This window comes from Protopterus annectens, chromosome 3.part1 (genome assembly GCF_019279795.1).
Source record: "Protopterus annectens isolate FY-2018-M chromosome 3.part1, PAN1.0, whole genome shotgun sequence".
Taxonomy (NCBI): domain Eukaryota; kingdom Metazoa; phylum Chordata; order Ceratodontiformes; family Protopteridae; genus Protopterus; species Protopterus annectens.
The window spans coordinates 1,003,166,350-1,003,193,180 of NC_056732.1; positions in this window are offsets into that span (position 1 = coordinate 1,003,166,350).

Below are 26,831 nucleotides of genomic sequence, written 5' to 3' on the forward strand. Positions count from 1 at the left end.
CACATCTGACATTCTGTGTTATTGGGGTTATCTATGCATGCTGTTGGACATGTTCTGGGATTGTGTAGACTATTACCAATGACATATGTTCTATAACAGTGACACAATACCATGTATATGCACTATTGGCCAGCAGAACCACATCTCCAAACTCATCTGCCCATGTTACCAGGCCACATCACATGTGTGACCCATCCCGGGACCTCCTCATGTACTGGGCCAGCAATACCATCAGGTGGAACCAACTCAGGGGATATTGTCCCCCCCAGGGGCACACACAAACATGTTCCTGCCTCACTGAGGTCAGATCCAAGGTCTGTTCCATAATGGGGGCTCCACAGACACATGTGGAATGTGCTGCATCACCTTGAGGCACCCAGTACACATTCACAGAGCCCAAATGCTCCTCCTGCACAGCCTCCAGGCCAGGCACCTTTGGGACGTGGACTGCTGCTGTGAGTAGTAGTGGGTGGGAGGCTTGTTCCCATTGTCTCCATATTGGGGCCCATGGGGCATCCACATCACAGACCACACACACTATCCAGGGTGTTTACAGACCACATGTGTCACATACCACCCCTGTAGGCTGTCCTCTATATCTACCAACCCTGACCACCTCCACAACTATACCTGCCATACTTCCCCATATTCCCATTCCATACTTCACAGACAAGGGCAATGTGGTCCCACCAAGGGTTTCTCATGTAACATACCCAGCCATGTTGCACACACTGACAGCTGTAGATATCTGTGTGTATTGCTATGTGTGCTGTTTCCTCGCACATAGCATGCAGCACTGTCGTAGCAATATAGGGGACATGTATTTACATACATATATATGTGTGTGTGTGTGTTTGTATATGTAGACATATGCATATAGGTATATATCTATATATGTGTAGATATATATGATCTTGTATATATGTGTTCATATATATGTCTACACATGGGTATCTGTATATTTGTGGACATACATGTAGATATATATATATATATATATATATATATATATATATATATATATATATATATATATATATATATATATATATATATATATATATATATATATATATATATATATATATATATGTATAATATATATATATATATATATATATATATATATATATATGATATATATATATATATATATATGTATAAATATGTACACAATATGCATACCTATATGTGGGGTACATTCAGACATCAGGTCCACAATCTCACAACACCTTCCTGCACAGCTGCACTGTTCTGCCTAGTTACAACACAGACAGGTGCCATATATGGACACAGCCTGACATTAGGGGGGGTATATGTAGGGCCAGATTGCAGGTAACCCTATTACACACCTATGACATTCCTGCATGCTACAATACAGGTTAACCTGAGTATCCTGCAAGAGGTGGGCTGTGGAACCCACATGTCCATCATTATGGCACTACTTCCACCACCAGCTATTGGCCATGTAATATACATACATTCCATTACACAACACACACTATGATGGTTTACATCTTATCAGTCAGTGCTGCTCTGTACAGTTGAGGGGTATGGCCCACTTCCCACAGGGATGGACTCTATTGCCCTTAGCAGTTGTACAGCTGAACATCATTACAACAACACCTGAAGGCACATATAAATCATTCCACGTCATCTATTCCATTATTATGGACCAAGTACTATTGTCAAGTACATACATATATACTTCACATACCTGTTCTGGGAATGCAGTCTCTTATGAAAATTTTTTTTCTGTGCCTTACACGCTCTCTCTCTCTCTCCTTTCTCACTCTCAGTCTTTCTCCAGTAAATGGAATGAGCTGCTTTGCATAGATTGCAGCATGGAATTTGTAGGTGATGCTCATGATCAGGTGATGGCCTCTGCACCAATCAGTGTCCTCCACTTGCTACCTGCATACAGCATGCTGTGTAGTACTTCCAATTACCACTGTCATGGCAACCAACTACTATAAATCCCTACATCATGTGGGCGTGGTCCATTTACCTTTCCTGTATGATGGACATCCTTCTAGTGTGTGGGCAGCAGTGTTACAGACAGCAGGTGAAAATACCTCTTACAGGAGAACCTGCACTCTCAGGCCAGCTACAGATTTGTAGGAGGTTCCAGAACTACAGGCAGAGTGTGAGTAGTGTTGTTGTATGCATTGTATAGCATCAGTGTTACAGGGTTTGTGTGTACATACTAGTTTAATGTGGAATGCAGTATGTCTGCATAGCTCTCAACTGTGGGCCTATCCACTTGATGGCCAGAGGTGTGCCTATTATGTTTTGTCTAGCCACCACACAGGTCTTGTATCAGATATATCACTGGCAGTGTGTGTGTTGAGTGCTATCAGTACATGGCTACATCCATTTCTGTTTCTAACTTCATATTCCTGACTAAGGGTATGTTGCAGACTATCCTGTAACACCAGCTACTTACCTACTGTATGACATCAGTTTTACACATATGGGCCTGTGTTCCAGTCACTGTCCTTCACCTACATACCAGGCTTTGTACATATGACATGCTGTCAGGGGTTGTTATGTAGTGGGCTGTAAGTATGTCATGCTGCCATTCCTGCCATCAGTCCACTGCTGTTGTGTCCCCCACACATACTGTGGGGTTGGGTTCATATATATGTGGGCTTCACCTACACAATACAAGTGTGCCCTTATGCACTCGAGAGGCCAGTGTATGTAACAGTAGTATATGGCCCTGTATTATTGACTCTGGGGTTGCACCATAACTAACCTAGGCTGTTACAACATGTGGAGCTATCAGGGGTAAGCTGCCCTAAGGTATCTGGATGTACATTATCATACAATTCACCTTGGGTAAATGCAGGCCTACTGCCTCCTGCCATACAGACTGTTCTATTTGTCAGTGTGATTGCGATGATATCATTTATGCCTTGTTATGTAACAGATACATCCCATGGTGTCACCTGAGGTCTTTACCCCTTAGGGATTGTGTAATTAGAGGCTGCTGGACTATACATCTGCATTACTTACTGTTGATTGATTGGTATCCTGTGGCCCAGTCTCTCTTCACTATTGTACTACTTCAAGGCCTCGGCTTGGACAGCAACATATGTAAACCTTTCCAGACTACTGTATTAATATAACTGTTTCACAGTTGCATTACTCTGTTTATATGTATGTCAGTGTCTAAACAGCTATATGACATGGCATAGATACAACTGTAATAGTATACAAATAAAGCTTTCCCATGTATACAAACCTGTGTGTGATGTTAATCCTTTGACCTCTCTGTGGGTATATGTTGCAGGCAACAAATGTCATTTGTATGGGTGGCTCATACAGAGTCCAGGTGGTAAGGTGACAACTGTAGGCATAGTGGCTGTTCCGTACTGTGTGCACCTTCTACATATGTATCTTCCTATACATATCTCTGTGTGTGTATGTGTAGTTACATATATATCTATATACATGTATATATATATATATATATATATATATATATATATATATATATATATATATATATATATATATATATATATATATATATATATATATGTATAGTATATCTATATCTGCATATATGTGTCTGTGTATATGTATCCTAGGGATGTTGATTGCTTCCACATTGTACATTCCCTATGGGAGCCAGACTGTACTGCATGATATGTTACTGATACCAGCCTGACATCATACAGGTGGGATGGAGTACTGTTAACATCTTCTGCCCAGGTTGTGTCAGGTCCTGGTTATGGGATCTGCAACAGTTGGTAGTGTATTGCAGGGCAGATGTGTTTGGCTGGGGGGGATACCTATTCGTACAAGACGTATGTTGTTTGTTGCCTCTCAACCCCATTAACAGTGCATGTGGACATATATGTTTTTATGTTCCCATTTTTATCTACAGATGTATGCAGATGTATGTCTGTATATACCTATATAGATACATATTTATGCTTACATATATATATTGCTATATATATATATCTATATATATATATATATATATATATATATATATATATATATATATATATATATATATATTGGTCTACTGCTTTTAGTCAAATTTTATTTGGTCAGAAATGTTTTCAGGCTGCCCACTTCACTGAAACCTCATTTAACTGAAAGCACATTTGGTCGAATTATATTTGGTCAAAAATGGAATATAGCCCCTGCCCCACTGCAGTGCGGCCCTGGAGTGAGAATATAAAGTTAGGGGGGTGTGGGGGGCACAGCCCTCCTTATTGGGTACGGCCCCCCACATAATTGTAGTTTATGTACTATTATATACATGTGTATCCATTAAAAATACATTAAAACATATAGCATCAGTAAAAACTGGTTGTAAAATGTGGGAGGCTATGCCCCCCACACACCCCACCCTCCCTAACTTAATATTCTCACTCCAGTTGCACTGCAGTGGGGCAGGGGCTATATTCAATGTTCGACCAAATGTAATTCGACTAAATGTGCTTTCAGTCAAATGAGGTTTCAGTGAAGCGGGCTGCCTGAAATAATTTTCAACCAAATGAAATTCGACCAAATATATTAGATCCATGTATATATATATATATATATAAATATATATATATATACACATATAGATATAGACATATATATGTATAGAAGTATGCACATGTATGTATATATGTGTGTATATATATATATATATATATATATATATATATATATATGTATATATTTCTATATATACATATCTATATCTACATATATATAGATATGTTATATCTATTTAGATATTACTACACACACACACACACACACACACACACACACACACACACACACACACACACACTTCTACATGTTGAAATACATTTCCTTATTGTTGAATTACTGGGCTGGATGATATGTTTGTGAAAACATCAGGGTTATGTGTATCTGACATGGCTTAGTGGTAAATCACTTTGGCTATGGCATACAGGATCCTGGGTTTGAGCATTGCAAAAGCTGTTTATTTTGTTGTTGGGCAGAACAAGGGCCATTGGATACAGACTGATTAAGGCACATTTAAGCAGTTGTAAGCGGGTTTGCGTGAGTTTGAGCGGAGGTAAGCACTGCTAACATCTGGTTACAGTGTCTTATACTCAGCTTCTAAATTATCCTGTGTAGGCATTGCTTACCCCTCCGCAAACAAGTTTAAACATGCTTACTGCTGCTTAAAAGTGCTTACTGCCACTTACCCCTGTGCTAATTTCTTTAAAAGAAAAGAAAAAAGGGTTGATAGTTGTTTTTACTTGATAGGAAAGTGGTGAAAAAAGGGGCACAAAGAGGGAAAGACAGTGGGGAAAATAGCTATTGATGTGCAGGAGGGTGTAGGGAAGGTCCATAGCTGCCCATTTCTTCTACAGCAACAGCTGTGCATATCTATTGAATTTGGAGGTAGATTTGGACACTCAAACCCCTGAGAGAGGGGTCAGGACAGCAATAATATGTTGTGATGCCAATTAGACCAGATTACATGTGTCCAGTGAACATGTGTGCGAAATGGACAGTTATATATGGGGTGAGATTTTTTTGTGGGGAACAGATTGCCCTTTTTTTTCAGGTGAGAGTTGGATGTTGGAGAGGGATAGTAGGTATATTTGGGGAGGTAGGTTGGGTAGGTTAACAGACAAGAAAAACAAGATGCATACAGAGTTGGTATATGACACATGTGGGGGGTAAACACCTTGATGAAAAAGGGTGCTGGAAAATTGGAAGCCCATGAGCCCCCTAGTGGAAATAATGGGACTGAGATCCCCACACATGAGCAGTCACCACTACACCTTCACAGCCCCAAAGGTGGCTGTGCTGGGGCTGAGTCAGAGAGCCGGGCTGACCCTCAAGTCATGACATGCGGCCTGCGAGTTGTCATAGAAGATCTCCAAACTGCTGATCAAGCTCTCTACACACCATGACCCAGACCTGGCGACGGGTGACAGGTTCCTGTCCACGCCCACTCCTGGGGGGACAAGCCCCATCTCCTGAGGTGGTTCCACCCGAAAGTGGTGCAGAACCAATGAAGGAGGAGGTACTGGGTTGGGCCCCAGATGTGCTGGTGCCCAGTGCCTTGGCCAGCTGAGGTGGGGCAGGTGGGTCCGCTGGGATTCTCATTCCCATACGTGCTATGGTGCTTATGGTGTATCAACATATGTGGGTTAGTAATAGTCAACACATCCAGGATTAGGTATAATAACATGCATAGATATTCCCATGAATCCAGACACCAGATATGGAACAGTTACATAGCAAGCGTAACGCATGCATATATGGGACCACAGTGGTAGTAACACCAGCATGCAGGTACATTGATGGCACCATGCCGCCAATGTTCGAATATTTCAACATAGCACATGCATAGAAAAGATTTAAATAATTATCAACCAATAGGATATATGTCCCAACATAACAGTGAAGTCATCACATACCAGTTGAGGTGGGTATTTACTGTATTGTTGGATATATGGTGGGGGGAGAGAAAGATGTTAATTAAGAACGAGTATATTCCTGTAGTTCACATTACTTTCTTAGTTAGTGCTGTTATCTGTACCTTACAAGTATTACTACACTACCCTATTGCCTTAGTGTGGACAGTGATATGGCTGTCGACATCTATATACATGAACTGGTTTTACCTGCAGTATACACTTCATATCTGGTATACCTGTGGGGTAATTGTTTGTTAACACTAACTAACTGTTTCTACACATACTCCCAGATTCCAGGTTGATGTTATGCACATAGCTGTCCATCTCTTTTTGCACAGACTCTAGCCATGTCTTGATCACATGCAAGTGAACCGAGACATATGTAGACTATTGCCCTCTTCAACCTTTAGTGACTTACAACACTCCTTATGCAGAATTTCCTACACAGTTATATTATGTAGCACAGTGTGGGCGACAGTGATCAGTGATACCTTATTATTCAGGGCAACTGCATCACTCACAATGCCATACAATACCAAAGTAAACAGTACCAGTACAGGGTATCAAGCTTTTATTTCTTGGCACAGTGTTTGTATCCAACGTACCTGTGGGAGCAATGTTTGTTAGCACTACCTGACTGTTGCCACACAATGTACCAGATTTCACATTCGTATTATGCACATACATCTCACTCTGTTACTGTACACACTCTGGTCACAGCTTTATAACATGGGGGTGTAAATGGGACATACTTGGCTTATTACTCTCATAAGATTTTGGGAAGTTGCTAGTGTGACAGGTTTCTTCTCATAGATGTGTGACAATCAGTTGTATTTCCTGTTTGCTGCCTAAACATCTGGGTTCATCCCACTGATTTCCCAGGGTGACAGGGTGACAGGCAGCAGATATGGGCCCATATACTGGACATTCTGGACATATCTGTACAGTTGTGGGGTATGATTCTGTATGCAGTCCACTTCCACTCCCAGGATTCAGACCATGATTGCGTCTGCTAAAACTAAAACACTGTCCATCACAGTTGTGTGTGCTATATAGATAATGCTGTATATCTCTTATCTTATTTCTGTCTTTAATTCTCCTGTGGTTTTACATTCTGACCTTGTATTACAACACTCTTATACAGGTTTTCATGGACAGTTATAGTATGTAGCACAGTGTGGGTGACAGTGATGAGTAATACCTTATTATTCAGAGCAACTGCATCAGTCACAATGCCATACAATACCAAAGTAAACAGTACCAGTACAGGGTATCATACTTTTATTTCTGGGCACAGTGTTCATGTCTGACAGACCTGTGGGAGCAATGTTTTTTAGCACTACTTGAATGTTGCCACACAAAGTGCCAGATTCCACATTACTATTATGCACATACATCTCACTCTGTTACTGTACACGCTCTGGTCACAGCTTGACAACATGGAGGTGTAAATGGGACATACGTGGCTTATTACTCTCATAAGATTTTGGGAAGTTGCTAGTGTGACAGCTTTGTTCTTATAGATGTGTGACAATCAGTTGTAGTTCCTGTTTGCTGTATATACATCTGGGATCATCCCACTGATTTCCCAGGGGGACAGGGAGACAAGCAGCAGATATGGGCAAATTTACTGGGCATTATGGACATATCTGTACACTTGTGGGGTATGATTCTGTATGCAGACTACTACCACTCCCGGGATTTAAACCATGGCTGTGTGTGCTAAAAAATACAACAGTTCACGTCTCAGTTGCTTGTGCTATTCAGATTGTGCTGTCTGTCTTTTCACTGTTTTCTGTCTGTGTGTCTCTCAGTTGTACTAAGTGACCTCTGGGGATTACACCAGTCATATACAGACATTCCTACACATTCTGTTTATGTTGCACAGTGTGGGTAACAGTGCTTAATACAACAACAGTACTATTAAGTGATTGCAAATTTGCATTACCATATAATAGCAGAGTATACACATGCAGTCCAGCAGTTAGACCTTTATTGTCAGGCTATTATGCTTTTATTTACATACAAACTATATGAGATTCTTCCTGCCATATTCTCTGGCGTATGCAGTAATTGCCTTAAACAATACAGGTTTTATAATGGCAATTAATTTACTAATCATTTTAGATTTATTTCGTATGACAGTACATGCAAGAGTATTACTGAACTGCCTCGCATCACAACCTCTCCAGCGACATCCATGGGCCTCCTGGTTCACGGCCCGCTCACTTGCCACTGTGAAGGACATAAGAGGAATATTTAGCCATACCTATCCATAATATAGATGAGCTGGCAATTATTAAACAGGTAGTGAAGTGATGCTTACACTCAGCTGGGACAACCCCTGCCGTCCTAGCCTCTTGGATCCTCTGATCCAAGAGATCCCCCTTTTGCCGCTTCAGGTTGGCATAGTGATGCCTGACCTGCTCACCAGTTCGGGGTATGCCAGTGGCACTGGTGAGGTCACGGGCAAGATGGTCCCAGGCTTCCACCTTATATTGGGAACCCTGGTACTGGCCCTGAAGCAGTCTCTGCTCATGGTCTTTGACAAGGAGTCCTGCCATGACTCTGGACTCCTGGATGCCTCAGCGCTGTGCTTGGAAGCACACTCCCTCTCCCCTTTCTGCCATAGTGCCTGCAAGGGAAAGGTACAACCAGTTATGAGGTGTATTCCCACCTGTTGGGTTTAAGTAGGGCCATATTCCTGCACTTTGTGGTGATTGCTCGGTTTTGAAAAGGTTAAGCTATGGGCAAACCTGCTTACCTAAGGTTGCCATTGTTTAAAGGGATATATCACTGGGCACATTGAATTAGCTGGCCTACACATTGCTTACACCTCCTAATCTGGCCTGTGCAATGCTTAGCATTGCTTAAAATTGACTTTGCATTATATTTGCTTTTTGGCATTGATTTATTATTCATTACATCATATATATATATATATATATATATATATATATATATATATATATATAGTATCCATGATTCATTTGTACGTACACTGTATGGGGTCCTTGTGTTTAGTAGGGGACTTCAACACTCTATTACAATTACACCTCACATCTGGGCTTACTTCAGTAATCCAGTTTACATATTTATGTTATGTAGTGGGTTATTGAACATATAACTGTGTACTGATTCCTTTCACATCTTCAGTTTGATTTTACTATAGTGAGGATTTGTTTGGTGATACCTTAATTATATGTACTGTTATGATGGCTTGGTGGTTAACTACTGTGACTATAGTGTATAGGGTCCTGGGTTCAAGACCTGCAAGGCCGTTTATTTTGTTGCTGGGCAGAACAGCAGCTGTTGGATACAGAGTGATTAAGGCACTTTTAAGCACTTGTAAGCAGGTTTGTGTGGCTTTGTGTGAGGGTAAGCTTTGCTAACCTTCGGTTAAATATGCTTACAGAGAGTTAGCTTCAGTATTGCTTAACCTGTGTGCACATTGCTTACTCACACACAAACGGGCTTAAACCTGCTTACTAGTGCTTACATATGCTTACTCCTGCTTACTACTGCTTAATAGTACTTACACTTGCTTACTAATGCTTACTGCCGCTTACCACTGCACTGATTTAGATAGTAATGTCTAATGGTTATTGGGAAGGTGGGGGATTTGGAAGCTGTATGGAGTTATCATCCATTACACATTTTACGTTCCATTTCTATCCATGATTCCTGTGTACATATACTGTATGGGGCACATGTGATTATCTGTGGACTTTGCAACATTATGACACTGACACCTCACATCTGCATTTAATGCAGTACTCCAATTCACAAATATATGTTATTTAGTAGGTTATGCAACTAAATTATTGGTCATAATGTGATTTGACATGGAAAATGGAATGTGCTGCAGTGGGACTCAAACTGGGAATGCCTGCTCATAAGGCGAATGCTCTTCCCACTACACTATTGCTGTACTGTTTCATTTGCATATATCTTCATTTTGATCCTCTTCAGCCATTTAAGCTGCATTAACCGTAGCTAAGCGATGGACAAACCCACACACCTATGGTTAGATTTAATTGGTTTCATAAAAAAAAAAGGTATCTTGATATTGTTTGTGTTTACTATTGCTGTTGTACATGTGGGGGAATGTTGCTGGGGGTATGCGGACAACTATGAGCGGTCACACTTATTCTTTTGGGATTTCTGCTGTTCTTCATTGTGGGAGGAGTGTATATTCTGAGAGCTCTGATCTCAGACACGCCCCTGGACTCTTACACGCTCCATGAGGATTAGGAGCTCAGGCAGCGCACCTTCATTAATATGCATGGGGGCTGCTGTCCTGCTCCTAAATGGACACTTCTGTGCAGGACTAAGCTAGCTTAGTCCTGCATGGAAGAATAGTAAATCCAGGGGTCTGTGTTAAAAATACATATCTCAGATGTTTGCTCAGATCTTGGAAGTTATAAAACAATAAAACACTGTTACATGTTAAGCCTAGTAATTACTTCTCTTTCAAGACAATACAAAAAAACTTCTAGCTCTAGACATTATGTTTGCTACACTGAAAGTGAGAGATACCTTCCCTTGTTTATGGCCCAGCTACAAAGTAACTTAACCTCAACTATTCTTAAGTTTTGCAAGTTAACCCTTTTATGTTCTAGTTTCTGCTGTTAAAACATACATTTGCACAGGTATATAGTTTATATGCATTTCTGTTCTAAGTCACCAGGGCATGCTGTGGTTACATTTTAGCTTAGTACATAGCATACAGTTCTGTTTAAATCCTATCAATATTCAGAAATGACATAGAATTATTTACAAAATTCCAGACACCTGGGAAGGCAATATTTCCCTGTATCACATGGTAAAATGGTAAAAGACAGAAAAAGAAAATTTAAAGGGATAAGTAAAAAAAGGAAAAAAGAAAGGAAATGAATGAAGACTATATACAGCTAAAGAGTGAGACTTGTTATAATGGTTAAGGTGTTTGACTCAGAAGCACAGGGTACAGTGTTTCATTCTCACCTTTGTGAAGGAAATTACTTAGGCTTAGAATAGCCTATTAAAAAGGCTAGTCCAGTAATTAAATACAAATTTATGAAACCATGAATCTAAGGGAAAATAAAAAATGTAAAGTGCCTTCTGTAAATGTGAATGGTATTAATATAATAGTAAAAAGAAGAATAGGAACGTTGGAGTGGTGTAATACATGTGAGGTAGATGTAATTATATTAGATGACACAAGATTTTAACAAATGAAGAAAGATTACAAGCAGAGAAAGTATGGAGAGGAAAGATCATCTGGAATTTGGAAAATGAGAGATGTTCTGGGATAGCCATATTCTGTAGATATACAGTAAAGGTATTAGATGTAACTTTAGCAAAAATGGGAAAATTAACCATTGTAGATTTAAAATGGAAAGAACAAGTCTACATAATTATAACACTGTATGCTTATACTAACTGTAAAAAAAGGAAAAGCTTATTTCATCAGATTTTAGACTTTGTAGTGAAAAATATGAATATTATAATAACAGAAGACTTTAATTTTGCTTTAAGAGGCAAGAAAGAAAGGAAATGATATAAGAAAAATGTTAGAAGTTATAAGATGTGGTAAGTTAAAAGTATTGGCAAAAATTCAAGGACTTGCAAAATGAGTATGTGTAGAACTGAAATAGATTATTTTATAGTATCAGATGGTTTAGGAGAAGGAGAGGTAGTTGAAACAGGATTTTCTGATCATCTTGCAATATGGCTAGAGATAAAAAAAACAAGGACTATCAAAAATAAGCAAAGGAGTAAAAAGGATAATTGAAAAAGCATGGAATGAAGAAGGAAAGAGATTAGAAATACAGTTATGGAAAGATCATATTATTAAGAGAACATTTTATAAAATTCGTCTGGTGGGTGTTATTTAAGGAAAAATATAAAAGTTTTTTTTTTTTACAGTGGCAATATCATGTACGAGAAGTAGATAAATATATATATAAAAGAACATAAAATGATGCAATGGAAGATTTGGAACATAATGATAAAAAGTACTTTGACAAAGAAAAATAATTATATGAAATAAATCAAGAAAAAACATAAGAATTGTTATAGAAGCAAAGATATTTATACAAGGAAAAAAAGAAGTATAGAGTTACTTAAGCAGATTAGTAAAGATAGATGGTAGTGCAGTGAGAGAAATAAAAAATGTAAAAGAAGAAATGGAAAGAACTCAGGTAAAGGTTATGAATAGTGTGGTATAATACATACAAGAAATGTTTAAAGAAAAAAGGAAAGTAGTGAAAAAATGTGGAAAGTAAAAATTTAACAGAAAAAAGAGAATAAAGAGTTGAAAAAGGAAATTTCTTTAAATGAGCTAAAGTATTAATAGATTTGGCTGCTGGCCCAGATGGCATAGGTTATGAAATGCATAAAAAAATAAGGGATTGGCAAAAAAAAAAAAAAAAAAAAATATATATATATATATATATATATATATATATATATATATATATATATATATATATATATAGATTTTGAATGAATCATTAAATGAAGGTTTTATGTATAAAAAGTTATGCAGTGGAATACTTAAATTCATATGGAAGAAAGAAGATGGAAAAGAATTATAAAAAATGGAGACCAACAGTATTGAGTAATAACAATTGTAACATCTGTAAAAAATAATCCAAAACAGATTTGAAACTAAAATGAGAAATATTATGGAAGATAGCATGTATAGTAAAAAGGGAAAGGGTTGTCAAGAATTATTAATGATAGTTAGAGAAATTGTGGATGATGGGCGGTGGCGGCGGTGGTGCAGGCAAGAGGTTCTCGCCTCACACAGCAAGGGTCTCTCCTTCGGTTCTCGGCTGTCCCTTCTCCCTGTGGTCGTCATTCCTGTCCTCCCGGGTGGGGGGTTTCCTCCCACATCCCAAAGACACATCCCAAAGACATGCTGCAGGGGATTGGACACTCTAATGTGTGTGTGGTGTGTGTGTGTGGTACCTTCTGTGAAGGTTGGGCAACTCGACAATCGTAAAACACCACTAAAAATCATCAATGTGGACAAGGTGTGATCCGGCTGTGGCGACCCTAACGGAAAAAGCCAAGAAATTGTGGATGATGTTATAAACAGAAAAGAAAAAGTGAAAATTATGATGGGAGACCTTAATAAAGCATTTGACATGAATGGACTCTTATGGGCAATAATGAAGGAAATATAATATAAGTGAGAACTTTAGAAAATTATGTATGTCAGCATATGGTAATAATAAAGTGAAAGTACTTATAAATAGCTGGTTAAGCCAAGAGGTACATATGAAGAGCTGTCTTTTTTAAGAAAGGGAAGGAAAAACCTCCTGGGGGAAGACAAAACTGCTCACACTTCCATAGTGGTCGGTTGCTGTTGCTGAGCTCAACAGGGTTTTCAACCCAAAACTGGTTGGATTAGCAATGTGGTTTTGTGCACTTCTCTAATTACTGTTCTGAAGATAATAAAAACAGGTTTAATTTGAACACCAATAGAAAAGGACTTTTTTTTGCTTCTCTTGCTGACATGGGATTTATGATCGGTTGCTAATGAATAAACTGCAAGAAATAACTGTGTGATAGTCAGTCAGACAAACACTAGTGAGGTTAAAAATTAATAAATAAATAACAGATATTGTGATGTGAGGTAACTTCTGATCACTTATACTTGTGACAGTGTGTGTGTGTGTGTGTGTGTGTGTGTGTGTGTGTGTGTGTGTGTGTGTGTGTGTGTGTGTGTGTGTGTGTGTGTGTGTGTGTGTGTGTGTGTGTGTGTGTGAGTATGTGCTGAGTGTTGAGGTAAAGATGGATAGAAATGTGATTCACTCGGCTGAAAGTAGAAAAAGCAATAGCATAAACTGTTTATCTTATAAATGTACTACAGCCCCCTGTATCATAGTTTGGGACAAGCAGAAATCTAAACTGTAAAAATGATTGGACTGGGTTGGGAAGGAATTTTGGGGAGAAATGTATTGTAGAAAGCTAAACAAACTGTATGAGTTTTGTATGTTCTGCCTTCATCTGTGTGGGTTTACTTTAAGGTATTCTGATTTTCTCTCACCTGCCAAAACGTGCTGTTTAGTGACTACTCTGTATTATCCCTACTCTTACCTTTGTGACATGGTATATAGCTGAAAAAGATCTGCATGTATTAGTCCACCTATCCAGTTTAAAAATAAATAAAAATAAACTTTCAGAAATACTTATAAGTGAGGTGGAGAGTGATCAATGTAATTTCTAAGGTGAGGCCTGAGATGATGATGATGATGATGATGATAATAATAATTGTTATTATTGAGCATTTTGAGGAAGTTTAATGGTTTTATGTGGCTTTGCAGAAACATTGTAAGTTATGAATGTTAATTGGCTAAAGAGTTTCAACCATTCAGAGCAAGTACAGCAGATGATTGGAAGCCCATGAAAGAAGAAAGGGTAACTTGACATAAGACTGTATAATGGAGGTTAGAACATTTTCACATTCTTTTTGGCTGCTAAACATCCCTCAACTATTAAGTGCAGCCCCGCTGACTTGTTTGTTCACTACATTGTGGCATGTGAGGACATTGGGCGTGGGAGGTGACAGCTGGGAACCATTGTGCGTCAAAAGACTAACAGGTTTCATGATTCAAATGAGCCTGTATCTTAGTTACACAGTCTCCTTAATGATGTCTGCTGCACCTCCCAAAGACAGTTAACTATGCAGAGTACTTAAACACATAGGTAGATGTTATCACTGTTTTAAAAAACAAAAACTAATGAAGGTAGAGCACTGACCCTCTTGGAGCATTTCCATGCACAGCAAGGTGGAAATACAGCCAAATTAACAGAATAGTTTAATCATTATTACTTCAACAGTGGTAATTTAAGGGCAGGTATGAAGAATGGCATAAATCAGTGGCCCATCAAACAGGCCTTTTATAGTGTGCCTGAGTGAGATAACCAACCCCTGAGAGAGGAACTACAGAGGTGTTGGATCTGGGCTTAATCCATGAGTCCAATAGTTTGCCTTTAGCATTGCTTATAACGAAACATAAGCTAAAACATATTAATTTCATTTCATTTTTAATATGCAGTAATATCATATATTCCTCCTACCTAATCTGAAATAGTCCGAAATCCAGGAATCCAGTATGGAGGGAGAGTTGGGGTAGTAGATGAGACAGTTAACTTGGAGGCTCCACCAAAATGGTTTAAATAGGGCCCCATAGTTGATAAGGCCATTCCTGGTTAGGCTAAACATAGCATTACTCCAGCTCACTAAAAGTCTAAGCACAAGCATATTGTTTGACCTCGAGTTACAATAAAATAAAGTGCTTCTTTTCATATGAACCCCATGGTCATGCATCACAGTAAATGTTAGGTGAGTGGCAAAACCTTTACATCATGACATTTTGAATTTACTTTCAAAACTGTCAGGAGTGTTGATTTACAAATGACTGTCAGAAGATACATGCATTCAACATGAGGTAGAGGATGACTGGTGAGGCCACTGGCTACTGCCACTGTGCCACACAAGGTCCATGGCAGCAGAACGCATGAATGTATAGTCTAGTGTATAGTCTAGTGGCAAGGGCAAGCAGTCTAGTAAAGGCAGATAAAGTAGTTCCTGTCTTCCAGTACAGATCTAAAATGTCTCCAGTCCCCTTCTTATCTTCTTCTTCTTTCAGCTTTTCCCGGTTAGGGGTCGCCACAGCAGATCACCTGTCCACTCATGATTGGCAGTGGAGTTTTACAGTGTCAAGTTGCCAGCCCAGTGCCCAACCTTCCACAGAAGGCACACACATGCACACACTCACACCTAGGGCCAATTTAGAGTGTCCAATCCACCTACTGCATGTCTTTGGGATGTGGGAGAAAACCAGAGCACCCGGAGGAAACCCACGCAACCACAGAGAGGACATGCAGACTCCACACAGAAGGCACCCCAGCTGAGGATTGAACCAGAGCAGTCCCCTTCTTATACCAATATTTAATTATTTAATGTCTGACTTGTGTATCACTCAGCCAGGAAACATTCAGACTTAGTTATTTCAAAAGCTGGTAGGTTATCTAATCTCGCTAAACTTTATTAGAGCTGTGAGTGCTTTACAACAGTTTACAAGTTGTTATAGTGTATTTTATGGATTACTAATAGTGTTATGTTTGAATAATAATTGCTAAGAGCATTGATCTCGATTCCCAGATTTAAGAACAACTGAGTAACTGACCATTCCACTGCTGTAGTGAACATAAATGTATATACATGCAGGAGAAGCATCTCAGTTCTACTCAGAGATATCAAAGTTTCAAAGGCTGTTCTTTGCAACTCTTGTTGATTGTACATTCAATTCTTAAGAAGTAGTTTTCTGTAAAAGAAGTTTTGTTACACGCTGTCTCTTACTTTAAACATGATGGAATCTTTTGAAGATCTGATCAAGCACTGTTTCTTGCAACCTGGTTAGTACAAAGCAGGGCTATAAGCACGTTACCAAAAAACACTAGTTAAGGTACCACATGGCAATGATTAAGTCAGCACAGAAAAGTGTATATAGAATGAAGGAAGGCAAGTACCTTGTAGCTTTCCAAGGCTGGTTTTGATCCTGTATTTCAAAACATTTTGGTATCTGTTTTCTCTATAAGCCACAATTGCTTATCTTAAAATGTCTTTTTCTGTTCAAAAATACAGCAAAAGTTAACTTCACAGAATCCCCTTGCTAAGTTGTGAAAGACAAGATGCTGACAGTATAATGTGCTCTTTGTTCAGAGATAAAATATTATACATGTATTATTTTTATTCATTTTATAGAAATGTAAGTTAAGAGAACTTGTGACATAAAGTCAGGTTCTAAGTGAAATAATGTATTTAGAATATTTTATTTTTTATTTATTTATTTTACATTTGTGTACCGGGAAAGTCCAAATGGAATGAAACCCGTTTTCAGAGGAGGCCCGGAGAGAAAAGCTCCACGTGTAGAGAAAATATACAAAATACACAAGAAATACACAAGATATATAGTACATTAGAAATTACATAGTTTGCTGTTCCAGCTGACAATTTGTGTTGAACAATCATCTGTTATAATTTCCTATCACAGTGTAGATACAGTGTAGACATATTTCCAGCACTAAAATAAATTTAATTAAAAAGAATCACTCATCAACAATCTGTGAAGAAGCTGACATCCTCTTTCTCTGAATTATGCTGATTATCATTTATCCATTGCTGTAAAGTAGATAAGAGACAGACAAAATACTATAAATTTGGTCTGTATGATGAATATTTACATTCAAATATATTAAATTAAAATACAACAGTGTTCACAAAAACATAATGAATGAACTAGCATTGCATATTACTAGATGGAGGGCTGAGCCCTGTTTCAAGACTCCACCCATGTCCATAATTTCTGTAAATAATGCTATGCAAGAGGTACAGAAGCATAATTACTGGCAGAATTAAAAACTATCAGGAATGGTTGTGATTTCACACGGATCCCCTATGTGGTCTGATGACAAAGCAGAAACTTAAGTAATATTGATCTCCATAAAACACCTTCTGAGGTCCAGGCCAACTAATGTGACATCATTCAAGTGCAAGATCTGGTAACAAATAAATGCTTACTAATTCCGTAGCTATACTCCTACTCATAGCCTCAGGCATCATGTGCAATTTGGGATAAGGAAACTTTTCTTGACTATATGTAAAAGGCAGACCGAGACTGTTATATCTTTGGAAATAACATTCTGACTTTCTGACTTCCAATTGCCTTAGAAAATGTGACATATGGTATATATTTCCTTAACTGCATTTTGCAACACAAACAAAAAAACTTTCATGGCATCAGTATTGTTCTTTTACTCACCTCAGTTGTCTTACAGCAATAATGTAAAAATAACTGACATAGCTGAATAATTACCAAAGCCAATGATTTAAATGTTCTGATGGTGTTCACCTGAATCTCTATTAACAGCTCTCATTTTTTGTTGCCTCCTGTGTTTTTGTATGTATTACAGAACTGCTTTATCACTTGAACATGATGTTATATATGTACAGTTTGAATTTATCTAGTAAAATACTAACTCCTGCATGTGTCCTGATTTTTAAGGACACCACTCATTTTGCCTCAGAATTCTAATGTGCCACTTATAGAATCCACAACTTTGTGACAAGACAGGGAGGGTCACAGACATTGATTAATGTCACACATTACAGTAAAAGACCTTGTATTCTGCACATAATCAATGCAGTTCCTTTCTATTCTATCAAACTGCAAGTGATTGTACTAATACTTAAAGAGTGTCCCTGATTTTACACCTTTGTTCCTGATTATTTTTCCTCTTGTCCCTGATTCTGCACACAGGAAGTTAAGAAAACTTAAAAGTTTCAGAAAAACATTAAGAATTTATTGAAACAAAGACTATTGGATAATGGAATGGAATGGAGTGGAAGAAGCACATATAAGTAAGTTACATCTGCCCATCCATATTTGATCCTGACTACGTCTCACTGTGAGTTGCATTATATGGTCAACATGAGATGTATGTAATTGATTAGGCCAGTCACTGAGTAAAATGCCCCTTTTGCCATGTAACTGTCTAGACACATGCAACAACTGGAATGATGAGCTTACTAAAAGGATTAAAGTCCTAAACAATATGTCCTACACAGACTGGCTCAAAGCCCTGTACTCTGCATACTAGAAACTGCTAAGAAGTGACCTGTGTCTGGCATACAAGGCATCCTCTGACCCATTACTGATGGATTTACTGATTTTCAGCAACTCAAATAACATCAGAAATAATTGGTCTAGAGAACTAAACCTCTTCTGCAATATCACCAGAATGGTTTGGAGGGACAGCTATATCTTGCAGAGGATACTGTTGCTCTGGAACAGAGTCCCCATCCACATAAAACAAAGCTCATCCCTGTCCATATTCAAGCGCAACTTGGACTTATGGCTGGGTATTAGAAAATGTTCCCAAGGACTGACCCCTGCACTATAATGGGTAGAGACAACTCTTAAATGCTTTATCCCATGCATGGATCCCTTCAAAGTATCTATGGAATGATCCTAGTTATTCTCATTAGAAGTAGTCTTTAATTATCGACCATGGGATGGATGAGGCCAATTTAACACCAAATGTGACAAGTTAATTCAAGCACCAAAAGGGAAGTTGACTAGGCTTAAAATGGCCCAACAGGGCAGCTAGTCTAGTACTTACTTGCTTATGAACCTAAGACTTGTGTCAACCAAAGGATGTACAAGGAACATATGGTAAGTTGATAAAATCAGGTTTCCATAACGTCCCACCTTTTAAAGGCAACCCTGTTTGCCTGAATAACCTTTGTGGTTTAAAAGCACTTACATAACTGAGGACTTGCACCTGAAATGATCACTAAGGAACACACAGTACTTGACTATTCAAAAGCAGGGAGATGTCCTAGGAGGGCTCTCTTTGTCTAAGAAGCATGGTAGTACTCTGGCTTTATGGTGATGTGGCTATAGTGACATATCATTCTATGGAAAAAGTAGGGAAAATCCATCCATATTTACAAAACTGAGTGTAGTGTGGTGTGTGCCACTTCACAGGCTACACTGTTCTGGTATTAGCTAGATCCAGACTTGGATATATATTCCCTGTGTTTCTCGTTTGAAAATACTGACCACTGCATGCTGAGAGAAAGAAGGAAAATACTAAAATTCAGACAGTTTTTTCATTTCAGTGTACCGCTATATGAGTTACTTTCACTTCCCTTCTTTGAGATGTTTTCCAGTCATATTATTTGTAAGAAAAATAAAAGGCAAAAAGGGAAGGAAAGGTGAAAAAACTTATAAGGAATGAGAGAATGAACACATTAGTCAAGCAATAAAGGTAAAAGTCAGTTAGAAATTAAATAATATAAGAAGATAAACAGATTCTGAAAGCAATAAACAGTCATAGAAAGACTAACTGCAAAAGTGTAGCTGCCATAATCAACTAGCTGGAGTTTGCCACCTTGTTCAGTGCATCCAGAGATGGTCCAAGTGTTATCCGTATTCCAACAGCTATGTTTTTTTTATTTCTGAATTATTTTTAATAAAATTGTAAAAAAGTATAACAATTCATAACAGAAAAAAGAGATATAAAATTTTTGAACAAATCAACCATTCAAACTGAGGAATGTAATAACAATAAAATAAAAGTGAACTATTTGCAAAGGTGTCTACTTACACAAAAACTATGATCAGTCATTCAAAATATGTTTTTATTTTATATAATGTTACAGTCAATTTTCTCAAGTATCTCTACTACTTTTAACCTGGACTTGTAATATGAAGTGATTGTAACAGTTCTCATCTTGATTGTAGACAGCTCCAGTTGAGAAACAATAAGAGCAATATTTTTAAATTCTTGAATTGACAGAGAAGTCTCACTCTTCCAGTTCATAGTAATTACTTTACATGCTATAGATAATAAAGTTCATAATAGTGAATATTTTGATCTTGGAACACATTTCAGTATTGGAATATTAAACAAAAGACTTAGTTAATTGAAATTTATCATTAAAAACTATTTGCAGAAAAAAATTCAATGTTTCAAAATGTCTTAAGCAATTTACAGTCATAGAACATATGGTGCCAAATTGCTTTCAGTTGTAGTTTACATCTCGAACAACCAAAATCTCCATTTTATGAGGAGTAATAAAGGTCCTATGTATAAATTTCCAAGAAAACATCTTCAATTACAATGAAAGTGTTGTCTGCTTTGAAGAGATTAGCATTATTTTTATCAGTTTCACTATGACGATGATTATTTATTGATCCACAATCCCAAAAATGATCTTTATCATACAATTTTACCTAGAGTCTACACTCTCTCCCTCACAAGCCAGTATATATGGCACTGAGAAGGTGTCAACACAAACACCACACCTCAAACACCACCTATACTTACACAACATACGCCCACATATGCAGAGGTCCTCAGTAAAAACATGCCCAAACAAAAGAGACCTCTGAGGTAGAAATACACGCGAACTGTACTTCCCACCACACCGCACACCCCACATAGTCCACACACCTATGTCTCACAGCCACTAAGCCCTAAACATAAACCCAACATATTAGTCACAGGAGACTTCATTGTGAGACACATAGATTTGCCCCTCACCAGGCTGGATAAGGAGAAAGACACAGTTAGTTGTTTGTCAGGTGCCAGAATCCACCATATCACTCATGCACTCAAGTTTGTCAACAGCATTTACTGTTATGACTCTGTCATAGTTAATGTTGGTGTGAATAACTTGAGACATACCTCCCTGGACTATATGAAGAGGGACATGATCAAGTTTACTGAATATGTGTCCCAGGCAGGTATGTTCCTAGCCTTAAGCAGCATTTTACTGTCACCCAGAATGATGCCTCAATACAAACAGAAAATTACTGACTTTAACAATTGGCTTAGTTTCTGGTGTCATGATCGATAGACCATGATTCCTTGCCAGAGATAGCCTGCATCTGTTACCCTTGGGCTTCAGGCTTCTGGCAAAAGCTCTTGCCTCCCCCATAGTGCCTTTTTTAGGCAATGCCATGAGGTCGAAACTACCAACATGAGCATTTCATCAAAATGCACATTAAAGATCATGCTGCTAAATGCCAGGAGTCTAAACATGAAACTGCACTCATTGCAAGCATTCTTAACCCTGGAAGATGCTAACATTTGTGCAGTCACAGAAACCTGGCTTAAAGCTGCAGAGAGCACCCCAGCCATACCAGGTTACTCATCCTATCATTCATTCAGACCCCAAACCGTGGGCAGCAAAGCAAAAGGAGATGGTGCTGCAATATATATTAAAGACATATATACCCGTAGTTCGGTCAAAAAGTATGAGGCACAAGAGACACTCCAGGTGCAGTTAACCATTGACAAGACCCCTTTTCAAATCATAGCTAGCTACAGGCCCCCAATTTTGACTCATGATACCCACTCCCCCTATCTGAACCTCTTCAAATCTATCAAGATTCAACCCTTTACCCTGATCCTTGGTGACTTTAACTATCCAACCATAGATTGGAAGTAGTTACTCATGCCAAAACACAAATGCCCAGAGATACCTTCATTTTGTCAGTGGAAATGCCTTGGACCAGCTGTTCGACACCGCCACAAGAGGTGATAGTATCTTGGACTTGGTATTAACCACCATGAGTAACCCCCCCCCCCCCCCCAGCTATGGTAAAACAAAAGTCTCCAAAGCTGATTACAGCCTCTTGAGGGAAGGTGTAAACAGCTTCACAGCCTGCTGCCCCTCCATAGGAACTGGCACATATGTCCAAACCTATACCAAAGTACTATACAAGCATTTATATAGCTGCATGAAATCAGGAATACCAGACAGGACAAAATCCTCCTCCTCAAGGAAGAGTAAACCTGTATGGTGGACATCTGCAATAAGTAAACTCTATAATAAAAGGAAAAAATTGCTGTCCAGAACCAAGAAGGAGCAGGTACCTAATTGGAAGCAATCTTTTCTTAGCCCGAAGAAGCAAATAAGATTACTAGTGAAATCCACCAAGGCAAACTTCGAGTCCAAACTGGCCATATCTGCTAAAGGCAGTCATAAGGCCTTCTTCACATATGTCCACAGTCTCAAAGGAAGCACTCCGATCTGCTCAGAACTGGTGGCCAAGGACACCACATACACAAATGCTATTGATATAGCCAAGCTGCTGGCAGACAGGTTCAGTGAAGACTTCACCACTCTGTCCCCCCATCAGTAAATCAGGACATCCCTAGCACCTGCTCCCTCCCCTTATCTCTAGGGAGCAAGTCATCACTGCCCTCTCAAAGGTGAAAAACGCAGCCTCCATGGGACTCAATAACATCCCAGGCTGCATCCTACATGAAGACAGGCAGGAACTTGCAGCACCATTAGGCAACCTATTCACCCAAGGCTTGAGAACCAGCTTCATACCAGCCAGGTGAAGGACAGCCGCTGTCATCCCTTTGCACAAAGGTGGAGTGTCCACCTATCTAGGAATTTATAGACCCATCAACCTAACTAGCCTGATCTGAAAGGCCATGGAACAGATTATGATGGACCTCATTAACAAGGACATTGGCAACCTCCAAACACTCAATCCCCACAGTGTGGTTTCATCAAAGGGAGGTCATACCTGTTAAATTTGGTTGACTTCTTTGAGACAGTCACCAAAGCCATGGCTGAGGGGAAGATGGTGCACACCACCTACCTTGATCTGGCCAAAGCATTCAATACCATTCCCCACTCAGTTATGATAGATAAACTCTCAACTAGGCATGAATCTATATGTTATCAGATGGGTAGAAAACTGGCTCACTGATAGAATGCACCTAGTCAAAATAGGGAAGCCACCTCAAGCAGTAGAGCTGTAATGAGCGGTGTACCCTAGGGATCAGTCTTGGAGCCTCTGTTGTTTGGGATATACTTTTCTGAGGTGCAAGCCAAAACTAGTGTGCTATGGCTGACCAAGTTTGCAGATGACTGCAAGTTAGTCACTGTCATCAATTCCCCTAGTGATGTGGACATCCTCCAGGAGAGTCTCACCCAAAGAAATGACTTTTGCCAGAAACATGGCTTCAAACTGAAACCAGAAAAATGCATCATCATCCCCTTTGGGCAGAGTGACATCCCCACAAATTATCACATTAATAACAAGGTCCTAAGCACCAATCAGTTGTGAGGGACTTGGGCACCCAGCTTGATAGCAAACTGACTTTTGACCACCATATTGCCTTGTTGAACAGAAAACTTTCTACATGGCCTACCACATTAGTAAGCATTAGTAAGGGTATCTCATCCAGGGACAAGGAGGTCATAACATCCCTGTATTTTTCCCTTATAAGACTTATTATTAAGTGCAATGCCCTTTTGGCATGTACCTCATAAAGCACATGCAGCAGCTGGAGAATCCACATCGGTTCCTCACCAGGAGAATCTAGGTCCTCAAACATCTACCCTACACAGATAGGCTTAAAGCCCTGTCCCTCTACTCAGTCTCATACAGATTCCTCAGAGGAGACCTCCATCTGGCATACAAAGCAATCTCAGACCCCATCTTGATGGGACTGCTGCATATCCACAAGCCAAGCTCCACACGAGTAACCCACATGTGCGACCTCAACCTTGTCTGTGAAATCAATAGGATTTGTTGGTGGGACAGATTTGTGTCTCAGAGACTTCCCTTTTTGTGGAATAGACTCCATGTCTACATCAAGCAGAGTACCTCATTAACCTTTTTAAGCACAACTTGGATAACTGGATGGTGACAGAAAATACACCCCTAGGATTCCACCTGTGCCCATGCTGGAGAAGGGCATCAGATGCTGACTGGCCAGAACATGGGCTAAATTCTTGGCTAGGCTTGTAAGGGCCTCAGGGCCAAAAGCCTAGTAACTTCCTATGATTCTATATTATTGATTACTTTATATATTTTAGATAAGTACCCTTTTCCTACTACAGTTTGGTTTCCCATAATAATCATTAATTCTATACATTTGGGGACAGTATCCTTAATAGTTATATGCATTGACTCTAATTTATTTATAATATACTGCCTTAAAGTTTGTATGTCTAACCACATTTCACTACTTATACCATATTTGCCCATAATAAATTTCATTGAAAGAGTCCATTAGTTGATGCAAATATATCATTTTTCCCCTAAATGAAGTCATTTTAGAAATATCAAAGGTGTTGACATTGTTTTGTGTACAGGCTATAGGGAGTAATAGATATGACCATACTCCAAATTCTGAGATTTAATTCAGATAATTTTTAAATAAGTTTAATGTATTAGTTATGTATTTAGAGCATGTGTGTTTATTTTTATTCTCCAAAACATATTCCCTTACCAACCAATGAAAATTATTAGATAAAATTTTAGTAAATGTAACTGTCAAAGAGTGATTTGATTTTAACCAAATAAACACCCCAATGTCCCTACTTTTCCAACCTCAATGAAGACAATAAAGGTTATGCTTCTGTAAATACCCCCCTTGAGACTAGGGTATCGATGTATTTTACCACAGACAATAGGATGGTATATGACATCATTAGTAAACATTGGGGTGTTCTCACCACCAACCCTGACATCAAGGAGATTGTGGGTGATAAACCAAAGTTTAGATTTAAAAATAAACCTAATCTAAAGCTAATTTTATGTCAACCCTTTGATAAATATGATACAGGACATAAACAGGCTTTAGGTACTCTGCCCTGTGGGCGATGCAATTTTTGTGAAAATATAGATTTGAGTGGGAGGTTCTGGCATCCTGATACAGGACAAGATATTAGATTTACTATTTCAGCTAACTGTAGCACCCCACATGTGGTTTATCTTGCTGTTTGTGACATCTGTAAATCATTTTATGTTGGCAAGACAAATAGGGTGCTCAGAAATAGAATTAGGGAAAATCTGTATGCCATTAGAGTGAAATCACCCAATAATGCTTTAGCATAACCCATTTTGGCCATGGGTGATGACCACTATTTTAGATTTATGGTCATAGATGCCATTTTACCTATTGCCCGTGAGGGCGATATAAGGAATGGCACTGAAAAAAGGGAGATGAATTGGATTCTAAGGTTGAGATCTGATTAAGGGAGGAGACTCAATGAGAGAGCTTCACTGAGACCTGTACTGAAGTCCAGAAGGCTGATCGTTAGCTAAGTTACTTAGAATATACCATTTCTAGCTCCTCTACAGATTTTATGTATATGTATATTTATATATTAGTTATTTTAACTATCTTATATTGCCTGTTAAGACATTACATCTCTTTGAACAGTTTGTCTTTATATGATGAATGTCAGGTCCTGCTTAGAAATGTGTCCTGTCATAGTCGCTCTTACAAGCATTTTTAGTAATTGTATTTTATAATGAAAATTATATATGTGTTTTTTAAAGCTGCTGTAGATATGCATATACTTTTTATTTAATGTTCAGAACACATTAGGCATACAGCAGATTTTATGTGATGTCAACATTGTAGTACCTGATGTTCCGCTTGAATGTTGTCAGTTATGAGCAGTATAGCTTTAAAAGACAATTTAATTAATTGTTTAAGAGATTTGTTTGGTCAGCTGTTACTATAAGAGAGGGTGCTTTTGTTTTTGTGGTTTTAATGGTCTGATGAAGCAAATAGTGAAAGCACATACCAAGTGTGCACAATAAAAGACTTTGTTTTACATTAGAGTGAGTACTGGCATCATTGAGAATACGTGGTTGCCTCTGCGGCTTTTTCTGGTTTGGATTTTATCATTTTCTCTTTACCAGTAGCAAGGCATTTATCCTGTGGAGTGTTGCATTTTTTGTTATTTTTTAAAAGGTGAAATAATATAAGATATAATATCACCACTCTTACACTTTATCTGAAGATCACATTACTTTAACTACTAAAGTTACTGCTTTGTCTCCATAGCGAGTTCAC